Here is a 9620-nt window from a genome sequence, read left to right as displayed (position 1 = left end):
AAATAGTTGCTCAGGAAACGTTCAGTATGTGTGTGTATGTTAATGACGTCACACGAGTTGACATCCGCATGTGGCAAATGGAGCATATTTATGGTCCGGTGCATGGTGTCAATGGTCAAGCATTTATGCGCACTCATTGATTATTCATGCGCACATTGGCATTCAAAACGCATGCTCACTGTTCCCCTTCTTGTCTCATAAGCAGCACGTTTCCATTTTCATGCCAGTGAAGGTTGAAGGCAAATTATTTATGGCACACTGGAACAAACCGGAGACACACATACACAAAGGCGGCCTCGAGCAAAATATTCAAAAGCAATCTCTTTCTAAGGGCTCGGGCGTGATGCAGCACAACCAGATGGGTTTATTCAGTCAAGAATTGTTCCCCTGTTTTTTTTTTCCCGAAAGAATTGAATTGAAAAGGGTTCAAATATTTTTCACATTCTAGCATAATTTGAACAAACTATTTTCAATGTGAGGTTGCGAAAAGCTGGAAGTTACACGACACATGTGCGTCAGACAAATTGTTCCCCTTTCTATAGACATAACATTTGATTAGTTTTTCCATAAGCTTAATTTGTTTATTAGTAAACAGTGCACTATTTAAAACCATTGTATTGTACAACAAATAATTTTACTTATTTATTTTTTTAACCTCATGTGCGACTTTCGGAGGACGCAGGCTTGTGAATTTGGCAGCGCACGAAGAAGAAGAACCACGAAGAAGTGCGTGACCCTCCAACCACGAAGAAGTGCGTGATGCTACAAGCATCTGGCTAGTTACGCGAATGGAGTGCTTAGTTCGAATAAACGACCGATAAACTCAGTAAAACTCTAAAATAAGTACACAAAAGTATTAAAATAAGTAAAATAAGTTTATATTGTGCATATTAGCCCGATTAAACACTTCCGGATGTGCAAGTTAAGGAGACCCTCGGCGTCGCACTCAAGTCACAATCAGGCAAGTAAATGTTTTGAATGGACAATGGCAATAATGAGCCTTTTAAAAACATAAAGTTGTACTAAATCGCTTGATAAATGAGAATGCATGCACTGCATGAGAGTACTCGTTCGCGACGCTGACATTGTATGGACACCTAATGTTATTGTTCTGTTTCCTGTAAAAAAAAAAAAAACACCACTTCCGGTCATTATTTTAGCTACCACCAGAGGGCGCCTGCGTACCATTATTGTACTGGTATTTGTACCACACTATTTAGAATGCCTGCAATTCAGTATTTAATCAAAGTACATGAAATATTGTTACTTTTTTAAACCCAGTTCAACCTAAACTGTATTTATGCTGTCTCCGTAGGTGTGAATGTTTTTATGTCTTCTGCAATTGGCTGACAAGTGACATCATCTCGCTCCATCCAGCTCACCTGCAACCCTGGTGGCGAATTACAGAGATGATTTTTGCACAGTGCAAAAGTATCTACATTGGCTTGTGAGACACGAAAGACGAAAACTAACTATTTGAAGTTTCCATCTCATTGCCATAAAAAATGCCCCAATGCGAGCATAAAAAGATTTGAAAACGCTTGGAAGTGACATGAGGAGAGTTCAAGAGCGGGTAACTTTGACCTCTGCGAGAAATGATTGGGGAACATCTGCTAGCATCCAGATGTTGAGATGCGAGTTGAAAGGTGACGTCGCCTCACCAGGGACGCCCCCGTAACTGCCACGCCAAATGCTTCTACGTGGAGTTATTACCCCCAAATCATTTCACTTTTTATTTTTAAATATGGAAACTAAGAAATTGGAACTTGAAATGCTCCTTCAAAGAAAATCAGTGGTCAATCCAGCAGACGTTTCTTTTGGAATCCATTTAAATGTGGGGGGGAAAAATTCTCACCTTCCAATGAAGCACGCCACATTTTTGTCACGGTAGCGACCATGCGGTGAACGAGCTGCAATTGCACCTTTAAAAATAGCCACTTTAGCAACAACAACTTTCGCTTACTGTGTGAAGGCTGAGTTAACGTTAACATCAGTGCTTTTAAACATGTACGGGAAATATTAATGCTTATTTGTCTATTTTTTTTTTTTGTGAGAGAACATGTATATCTCATGATGTTCCATTTCATGTCTTAGAATCCAGCTGGAAGCTTTTATATTATGAGCTGAAAATGTAAAACATTTCAATGTAAAAATATGTACATAAATATAAATGTGTGATTATCAGCCGTTTGCTAAGTTAGCACCACAATGCCGTTTTGATTAAGATGCTTGTTCGGACTTCACCGTGATCGACGTTGCCTCGTTTAGAGATGGAAAAAAACAACTGAGAATAATGTTTTAATCATGAACATGTATAATTGATTATTGAATTTCAGAACTGGTTAATCAGCGGTCTTTTAAAGCGATAAGATGGTTCGTGCCATGAGGACGCTAAATACAATACTTGATGATTGAACAAGTGATGACGCTCACGTTTCATTCGTGTTTACGTTCGTACCTGATGAAATCATTTTCACTGAGATGTGATATGGAAAAGCTTGACCTTCTCTGCCGTGGTTTTAAATTTTAAATTTGGTTGCAACCAAAAGAAGGCTGAAACGACCCCAAAAATTTCGCCAAGCTCTACTGGTGACAACTAACTGTTTTGAATGAGTATTGCATCATGACGACACGAGTTTGGAAGATCAACAAAGGTTGCTTGTCAGCGAGCCCGCCCACAACTGCTTCTCGGCTGTCGATCGACTGATCTACATAAAGAAAACTCCAGCGTGTTTTGAAGATCCAGAGATGGTCTTGTGGTTAAAGCTTTTGCCTTGGGTTCAGGAGAACCGAGTACGAATCTCTCACATGGCTTTGTGTAATATGTAAATGTTTTCAGAGCGGGACTTTTTGCCTTGTGTTCTGGAGAACCGAGTTCGAGTCTTGCATATTAGTTAAAGTTAAAGTCACTTGTATTAGTCCGTGTGATTTCCAAATGTTACATGAAGCGGGACTCGAACCCGCCTCTCCTGTACTGCAGACCAATATTATTCCATTCGGTCACCTTGGCAGAGAAATTTCGAATTTTTTCAGGGTAGTCATTCAAAGCACCTGAAAGGTATATGAATGACTCCACTACACTACACTTTCTTATTTATTTATTTATTCTTTTTTGTTTTTTTACCTCGTGTAGTGTACCTATTGTAGTGTCCATGAGGTGTACCTAATAACAGGCCACTTCATGAGGGAAATATCATGGTCAAAGGTCACAGGTGTCAAGCTCTAGTCCTTGGGGCCGCGTTCCAACATGTTTTCCAAGTGACCCTCGTTAAGCGCACCTGCGGGAAAACTTTTAGCTTCTTTCACGTTCAAAAGGAGCTAAAAGTTTTCACGCACCTGCACTTAACGAGGGAATCACACGGACACTCCATTAGGTACACCGCCATTTTCAAGTGTACCTAATAACAGGCCACTTCATGAGGGAAATATCATGGTCAAAGGTCACAGGTGTCAAGCTCTAGTCCTTGGGGCCGCGTTCCAACATGTTTTCCAAGTGACCCTCGTTAAGCGCACCTGCGGGAAAACTTTTAGCTTCTTTTTTGTTCAAAAGAAGCTAAAAGTTTTCCCGCACCTGCACTTAACGAGGGAATCACACAGACACTCCATTAGGTACACCACCATTTTCAGTGAGTAGTTGAATGTGAGTGAGTGAGTGAGTGAGTGAGTAGTTGAGTGAGTGAGTGTGAGTGAGTGAGTGAATAAGTGAGTGAGTGTGAGTGAGTGAGTAGTTGAGTGAGTGTGAGTGAGTGAGTAGTTGAGTGAATGAGTGAGTAGTTGAGTGTGAGTGAGTGGTTGAGTGAGTGAGTGTGAGTGAATGAGTGAGAGAATAGTTGAGTGTGAGTGAGTGAGTGAGTGAATGAATGAGTGTGACTGAGTGAGTCAATGAGTGTGAGTGAGTAGTTCAGTGTGAATGAGTGAGTGAATAAGTGAGTGAGTAGTGAGTGAGTGTGACTGAATGAGTGTGAGTGAGTGAGTGAGTAGTTGAGTGTGTGTGAGTGAGTGTGAGTGAGTAGTTGAGTGTGAGTTTGTGGGTGTGGGTGAATGAGTGAGTGAGTAGTTGAGTGTGAGTGAGTGAGTAGTTGAGTGTGAGTGAGTGAGTAGTTGAGTGTGAGTGAGTGAGTTTGAGTGAGTGTGAGTGAGTGAGTGTGAGACTGAGTGAGTGAGTTAGTAGTTGAGTGTGAGTGAGTGAGTGTGAGTGAGTGAGTAGTTGAGAGTGAGTGAGTGAGTGAATGAGTGAGTGAATGAGTGTAAGTGAGTGAGTGTGTGAGTGAGTGAATGAGTGTGAGTGAGTGAGTGAGTAGTTGAGTGTGAGTGAGTGAGAGAGTGAGTGAGTGAATGAGTCAATGAGTGTGAATGAGTGAGTGAGTAGTTCAGTGTGAATGAGTGAGTGAATGAGTGAGTAGTGAGTGAGTGAATGAGTGTGAGTGAGTGAGTAGTTGAGTGTGTGTGTGAGTGAGTAGAGTGTGTGGGTGTGGGTGAATGAGTGAGTGAGTAGGTGAGTGAGTGAGTGAGTAGTTGAGTGTGAGTGAGTGAGTGAGTAGTTGAGTGTGAGTGAGTGAGTAGTTGAGTGAGTGTGAGTGAGTGAGTGAGTGAGTGAGTGAGTGTAAGACTGAGTGAGTGAGTTAGTAGTTGAGTGTGAGTGAGTGAGTGTGTGTGAGTGAGTAGTTGAGTGTGAGTGAGTGAGTGAATGATCGAATGAGTGTAAGTGAGTGAGTGAGTGAGTGAGTGTGAGTGAGTGACTGTGTGAGTGTGAGTGAGTAGTTGAGTGTGAGTGAGTGAGTGAGTGAGTGAGAGAGTGAGTGAATGAGTGTGTAAGTAGTTGAGTGTGAGTGAGTGAGTTAGTAGTTGAGTGTGAGTGAGTGAGTGAGTGAGTAGTTGAGTGTGAGTGAGTGAGTGTGAGTGAGTGTGAGTGAGTAGTTGAATGAGTGTGAGTGAGTGTGAGTGAGTGAGTGAGTGAGTGAGTGTGAGACTGAGTGGGTGAGTTAGTAGTTGTGTGAGTGAGTGAGTGAGTGAGTGAGTGAGTGAATGAGTGAGTAATTGAGTGTGAGTGAGTGAGTAAATGAGTGAGTGTGAGTGAGTGTGTGAGTGAGTAGGTAAGTGAGTAGGTGAGTGAGTGAGTAGTTGAGTGTGAGTGAGTGAGTAGTTGAGAGTGAGTGAGTGTGTGAGTGAGTGAGTAGTTGAGTGTGAGTGAGTGAGTGAGTGAGTGAGTAGTTGAGTGTGAGTGAGTAGTTGAGTGAGTGTGTGAGTAGTTGAGTGTGAGTGAGTGAGTAGTTGAGTGAGTGAGTGAGTGAGTGAGTGAGTGTGTGTGTGTGAGTGAGTGGGTGAGTGAGTAGGTGAGTGAGTGAGTAGTTGAGTGTGAGTGAGTAAGTAGTTGAGAGTGAGTGAGTGAGTGTGAGTGAGTGAGTGAGTAGTTGAGTGTGAGTGAGTGAGTGAGTGAATGAGTGAGTGAATGAGTAAGTAGTTGAGTGTGAGTGAGTGAGTGAGTGTGAGTGAGTGAGTAGTTGAGTGGGAGTGAGTGAGTATGTGAGTGTGAGTGAGTGTGAGTGAGTAGTTGAGTGAGTGTGAGTGAGTGAGTGAGTAATTGAGTGTGAGTGAGTGAGTAGTTGAGAGTGAGTGAGTGAGTGTGTGAGTGAGTAGTTGAGTGTGAGTGAGTGAGTGAGTGAGTGAGTGAGTGAGTGAGAGTGAGTGTGAGTGAGTGAATGAGTGAGTAGTTGAGTGTGAGCGAGTAGTTGAGTGTGAGTGAGTGAGTGAGTGAGTGAGTGTGAGTGAGTGAGAGTGAGTGTGAGTGAATGAGTGAGTAGTTGAGTGTGAGTGAGTAGTTGAGTGTGAGTGTGTGAGTAGTTGAGTGTGAGTGAGTGAGTAGTTGAGTGAGTGAGTGAGTGAGTGAGTAAGTGATTGAGTGTGTGTGAGTGTGATTGAGTGAGTGTGAGTGAGTGAGTGAGTGAGTGTGAGACTGAGTGGGTGAGTTAGTAGAGTGTGAGTGAGTGAGTGAGTAGTTGAGTGTGAGTGAGTGAGTAGTTGAGTGTGAGTGAGTGGGTGAGTAGTTGAGTGTGAGTGAGTGAGTGAGTGAGTGAGTGAGTGAGTGAGTGAGTGAATGAGTGTGAGTGAGTGAGTGAGTGAGTGAGTGAGTGAGTGAATGAGTGTGAGTGAGTGAGTGAGTAGTTGAGTGGGAGTGAGTGAGTAGTTGAGTGTGAGTAAGTGAGTGAGTAGTTGTGTGAGTGTGTGATTGAGTGAGTGTGACTGAGTGAGTGAGTGAGTGAGTGAGTGAGTGTGAGTGAGTGAGTGTGAGTGAGTGGGTGAGTGAGTAGGTGAGTGAGTGAGTAGTTGAGTGTGAGTGAGTAAGTAGTTGAGAGTGAGTGAGTGAGTGAGTGTGAGTGAGTGAATGAGTGTGAGTGAGTGAGTGAATGAGTATGAGTGAGTAGTTGTGTGAGTGAGTGAGTGAGTGAGTGAGTGAGTGAGTAGTTGAGTGTGAGTGAGTGAGTGAGTAGTTGACTGTGAGTGAGTGAGTGAGTAGTTGAGTGTGAGTGAGTGTGAGAGTGATTAGTTGAGTGAGTGTGAGTGAGTGAGTGAGTGAGTGAGTAGTTGAGTGAGTGAGTTAGTGAGTTAGTGAGGGAATGAGTGTGAGTGAGTGAGTGAGTGAGTGAGTGAGTGTGAGTGAGTGAGTGTGTGTCTCTGTGTGAGTGAGTGTGAGTGAGTGAGTAGTTGAGTGTGAGTAAGTGAGTGTGAGTGAGTGAGTGAGTGAGTGTGAGTGAGTGTGAGGGTGATTAGTTGAGTGAGTGTGAGTGAGTGAGTAGTTGAGTGAGTGAGTGAGTGAGTGAGGGAGGGAATGAGTGTGAGTGAGTGAATGAGTAAGTAACTAGTTGAATGTGAGTGAGTGAGTGAGTGAGTGAGTGAGTGAGTGAGTGAGTGAGTGTGAGGTTGGGTGAGTGAGTGTGTGTGTCTCTGTGTGAGTGAGTGTGAGTGAGTGTGAGTGAGTGAGTGAGTAGTTGAGTGTGAGTGAGTGAGTAGTTGAGTGTGAGTGAATGAGTGAGTGAGTGAGTGAGTGTGAGTGAGTGTGAGTGAGTAGTTGAGTGTGAGTGAGTGAGTAGTTGAGTGTGAGTGAATGAGTGAGTGAGTGAGTGAGTGTGAGTGAGTGTGAGTGAGTAGTTGAGTGAGTGAGTGAGTGTGAGTGAGTAGTTGAGTGAGTGTGAGTGAGTGAGTGTGAGAGTGAGTGTGAGTGAGTAGTTGAGTGAGTGTGAGTGAGTGAGTGAGTGAGTGAGTGAGCGAGTGTGAGTGAGTAGTTGAGTGAGTAGTTGAGTGAGTGTGAGTGAGTGAGTGAGTGAGTGAGTGAGTGAGTGAGTGAGTGTGAGAGTGAGTGAGTGTGTGTGTCTCTGTGTGAGTGAGTGTGAGTGAGTGAGTAGTTGAGTGTGAGTGAGTGAGTGAGTAGTTGAGTGTGAGTGAGTGAGTAGTTGAGAGTGAGTGAGTGAGTGAGTGTGTGAGTGAGTGAGTAGTTGAGTGTGAGTGAGTGAGTGAGTGTGAGTGAGTGAATGAGTGAGTAGTTGAGTGTGAGTGAGTAGTTGAGTGTGAGTGAGTGAGTGAGTGAGTGAGTGAGTGAGTGAGTGAGTGAGTGAGTGTGAGTGAGTGAGTGAGAGTGAGTGAGAGTGAGTAGTTGAGTGAGTGAGTGAGTAGTTGAATGAGTGTGAGTGAGTGAGTGAGTGAGTGAGTGAGTGAGTGAGTGAGTAGTTGAGTGTGAGTGAGTGAGTGAGTAGTTGACTGTGAGTGAGTGAGTGAGTAGTTGAGTGTGAGTGAGTGTGAGAGTGATTAGTTGAGTGAGTGTGAGTGAGTGAGTGAGTGAGTAGTTGAGTGAGTGAGTTAGTGAGTTAGTGAGGGAATGAGTGTGAGTGAGTGAGTGAGTGAGTGTGAGTGAGTGAGTGTGTGTCTCTGTGTGAGTGAGTGTGAGTGAGTGAGTAGTTGAGTGTGAGTAAGTGAGTGTGAGTGAGTGAGTGAGTGAGTGAGTGAGTGAGTGAGTGAGTGAGTGAGTGTGAGTGAGTGTGAGGGTGATTAGTTGAGTGAGTGTGAGTGAGTGAGTAGTTGAGTGAGTGAGTGAGTGAGTGAGTGAGGGAATGAGTGTGAGTGAGTGAATGAGTAAGTAACTAGTTGAATGTGAGTGAGTGAGTGAGTGAGTGAGTGAGTGTGAGTGTGGGTGAGTGAGTGTGTGTGAGTGAGTGTGAGTGAGTGTGAGTGAGTGTGAGTGAGTGTGAGTGAGTGAGTGAGTGAGTAGTTGAGTGTGAGTGAGTGAGTAGTTGAGTGTGAGTGAATGAGTGAGTGAGTGAGTGAGTGAGTGAGTGTGAGTGAGTAGTTGAGTGAGTGAGTGTGAGTGAGTGTGAGTGAGTAGTTGAGTGAGTGTGAGTGAGTGAGTGTGAGAGTGAGTGTGAGTGAGTAGTTGAGTGAGTGTGAGTGAGTGAGTGAGCGAGTGTGAGTGAGTAGTTGAGTGAGTAGTTGAGTGAGTGTGAGTGAGTGAGTGAGTGAGTGAGTGAGTGAGTGAGTGAGTGAGTGTGAGAGTGAGTGAGTGAGTGTGAGTGAGTGAGTGTGTGTGTCTCTGTGTGAGTGAGTGTGAGTGAGTGAGTAGTTGAGTGTGAGTGAGTGAGTGAGTAGTTGAGTGTGAGTGAGTGAGTAGTTGAGAGTGAGTGAGTGAGTGAGTGAGTGTGTGAGTGAGTGAGTAGTTGAGTGTGAGTGAGTGAGTGAGTGTGAGTGAGTGAATGAGTGAGTAGTTGAGTGTGAGTGAGTAGTTGAGTGTGAGTGAGTGAGTGAGTGTGAGTGAGTGAGAGTGAGTGAGTAGTTGAGTGAGTGAGTGAGTAGTTGAATGAGTGTGAGTGAGTGAGTGAGTAGTTGAGTGTGAGTGAGTGAGTGAGTAGTTGAGTGAGTGAGTGAGTGAGTGAGTGAGTGAGTGTGAGACTGAGTGGGTGAGTTAGTAGTTGAGTGTGAGTGAGTGAGTGAGTGAGTAGTTGAGTGTGAGTGAGTGAGTAGTTGAGTGTGAGTGAGTGGGTGAGTAGTTGAGTGTGAGTGAGTGAGTAGTTGAGTGTGAGTGAGTGGGTGAGTAGTTGAGTGTGAGTGAGTGAGTGAGTGAGTGAGTGAATGAGTGAGTAGTTGAGTGTGAGTGAGTAGTTGAGTGTGAGTGAGTGAGTGAGTGAGTGAGTGAGTGAGTGAGTGTGAGTGAGTGAATGAGTGAGTAGTTGAGTGTGAGTGAGTAGTTGAGTGTGAGTGAGTGAGTGAGTGTGAGTGAGTGAGAGTGAGTGTGAGTGAGTAGTTGAGTGAGTGAGTGAGTAGTTGAATGAGTGTGAGTGAGTGAGTGAGTAGTTGAGTGTGAGTGAGTGAGTGAGTAGTTGAGTGAGTGAGTGAGTGAGTGAGTGAGTGAGTGAGTGTGAGACTGAGTGGGTGAGTTAGTAGTTGAGTGTGAGTGAGTGAGTGAGTGAGTAGTTGAGTGTGAGTGAGTGAGTAGTTGAGTGTGAGTGAGTGAGTGAGCTTGCCACCTGTGACCTTTGACCATGATATTTCCCTAATAAAGTGGCCTGTTATTAGGTACACTTGAAAATGGCGGTGTACCTAATGGAGTGTCCGTGTGAGTCGCTCGTTAAGTGCAG

At 44.2% G+C, this 9620-nt stretch overlaps 1 long non-coding RNA gene across 1 annotated transcript; it reads left to right on the top strand.

Annotated features, from left to right (window-relative positions):
* The first annotated feature begins 572 nt into the window (after positions 1-572).
* LOC148395621 (uncharacterized) lies at positions 573-2284 on the top strand. Its single transcript, XR_015859493.1, has 2 exons — positions 573-961; positions 1316-2284. It is a non-coding gene; the product is annotated as an uncharacterized LOC148395621 (long non-coding RNA).
* Positions 2285-9620: the final 7336 nt, after the last annotated feature.

This window comes from Syngnathus floridae, chromosome 7 (assembly GCF_059516105.1).
Source record: "Syngnathus floridae isolate MCC-2025c chromosome 7, RoL_Sflo_1.0, whole genome shotgun sequence".
Lineage (NCBI taxonomy): Eukaryota > Metazoa > Chordata > Actinopteri > Syngnathiformes > Syngnathidae > Syngnathus > Syngnathus floridae.
This window is presented reverse-complemented; position numbering and strand designations above follow the sequence as displayed.